This window comes from Mandrillus leucophaeus, unplaced genomic scaffold, assembly GCF_000951045.1.
Source record: "Mandrillus leucophaeus isolate KB7577 unplaced genomic scaffold, Mleu.le_1.0 Scaffold13, whole genome shotgun sequence".
Taxonomy (NCBI): domain Eukaryota; kingdom Metazoa; phylum Chordata; class Mammalia; order Primates; family Cercopithecidae; genus Mandrillus; species Mandrillus leucophaeus.
In genome coordinates, this window is record NW_012101254.1 from 6,068,402 (window position 1) to 6,070,652 (window position 2,251).

The 2,251-nt window shown below is 44.5% G+C and overlaps 1 protein-coding gene across 1 annotated transcript in view; it reads left to right on the forward strand.

The window, feature by feature from the left end:
• Window positions 1–2,251, forward strand: part of KIF3C (kinesin family member 3C) — a 78,087-nt gene that overhangs the window by 69,509 nt on the left and 6,327 nt on the right. The gene's annotated exons all lie outside the window — the stretch shown is intronic.

A 2,251-nucleotide genomic window follows, 5' to 3' on the forward strand; every position in this document is an offset into this window, starting at 1 on the left:
CCAGCTAATTTTTTTGTATTTTTTTTAGTAGAGACGGGGTTTCACTGTGTTAGCCAGGATGGTCTCGATCTCCTGACCTCGTGATCCGCCCGTCTCAGCCTCCCAAAGTGCTGGGATTACAGGCGTGAGCCAAAACTTTTTTTTTTTAATTAGAGCTGGGATCTTCGCTCTGTTGCCCAGGTTGGAGTGCAGTGGCTATTCATTGGCACAATCAAGCACGCTACAGCCTCAGACTCCTGGCCTCAGATGATCCTCCCACCTCAGCCTCCCAAAGTGTGGGGGTTACAAGCATGAGTCTCTGAGGCTGGCCTGTTTGTTCATTGTTTAAATAGCAGCTCTATTGAGATGTAGTTGACTGATCATAAGTTCACCATTTTAAAGTGTACAATTCGGTGGATTTTTTTTTAGCTCTACTGCTTAATAATGTAGTGGATTTTAGTATATTCAGAGTTGTACAACCGTCACCACTATCTAATTCCAGAACATTTTCTTTTTTTTTTCTGAGATGGAGTCTCACTCTGTCTCCCAGGCTGGAGTGCAGTGGTGCAATCTCAGCTCACTGCAACCTCTGCCTCCTGGGTTCAAGCAGTTCTCTTGCCTCAGCCTCCTGAATAGCTGGAATTACAGGTGTGTGCCACCAACCCTGGCTAATTTTTGTATTTTTAGTAGAGAAAGGGTTTCACCATGTTGGCCACGCTGGTCTCGAACTCCTGACCTCAGGTGATCTGCCCGCCTCAGCCTCCCAAAGCGCTGGGTTTACAGGCGTGAGCCACCACGCCCAGTCTAATTCCAGAACATTTTCATCACTCCAAAAAGAAACCCTGAACCAATTAGCAGTTACTCCTCATTCTCCCCCAAACCCCTTTCCCCAGACCTAGACAACCGCCAATCTACTTTCTGTTTCTATAGCTTTACCTATTCCAGATATTTTATATAAATGGAATCACACAATATGTAGTCCGTTGTGACTGAGTTCTTTCACTTAGCAGAATGTTTTCAAGGTTCCTCCATGTTGGAACACTCATCAGTACTTCATTCCTTTTTATTGATGAGTAATATTCCACTCTATGAATATACCACATTTGGTTTATCAACATATCATTTGGCGGACGTTTTGGTAATTTCCATTTTTTGGCTATTTTTCTGTAGAGACAGGGTTTCACCGTAAGTAATGCTGCTATGATCATTTGTGTACAAGTTTTTATATGAATATGTTTTCAGTTCTCTTGAGTATATGCCTAGTAGTGGAAGTGCTGGGTTATATGGTAAGTCTGTGTTTAACTTTTTTTTTTACATTCTCACTAATAGTGTGTGAGGGTTCCGGTTTCTCTACATCCTCACCAACATGTGTTACTGTCCGTCTTTAAATTATAGTCATTCTAGTGGATCTGAAGTGGTATCCATTGTGGGGTTTTTGAGACAGGGTCTTACCCTGTCACCCAGGCTGAAGTGCAGTGACGTGATCACGGCTCACTGCAGCCTTGACCCCCCAGGCTCAGGTGATCCTCCCACCTCAGCCTCTTGAACCGCTGGGATTACAGGTGTGTGCTACCATACCCTGCTAATTTTTTGTTGTTGTTGTTGTATTTTTTGTAGAGACAGGGTCTTGCTATGTTGTCCAGGCTGGACTCAAATTTCTGGGCTCAAGGGATCCACATGCCTCAGCCTCCCAAAGTGCTGGGATTACAGGTGTCAGCCACCGCACCGGGTCCCCGTTGTGGTTTTGATTTAGATTTCCCTATATGACTATTAATGGTGAACATCTTTTCATGTGCTTATCAACCATTTGTATATCTTCTGAGAAGTATCTATTGAGATCCTTTGCCCTTTTTTTTTTTTTGAGACAGAGTCTCGCGGAGTCTTGCTCTATCACCCAGGCTAGAGTGCAATGGCGCGATCTCCGCCTACTGCAACCTCTGTGCCCTGGGTTCAAGCAATTCTCCTGTGTGAGCCTCCCAAGTAGCTGGAATTACAGGTACACGCTACCACACCTGGCTGATTTTTTGTATTTTAGTAGAGACGGTGTTTCACTGTGTTGCCCAGGCTGGTCTCAAACTCCTGAGCTCAGGCAATCCACCCGCCTCAGGCTCCGAAAGTGCTGGGATTACAGGCGTGAGCCATCGCGCCTGGCCCTGGAGTTTCAGTTCTGTTTCATTAATCTACATGTTTGTCTTATGCAAGTTCTCTAATATCTTGGTTACCATAGCTTTGTAATAAGTTTTTTTGTTTTGTTTTGCTTTTGTGTGTGTGT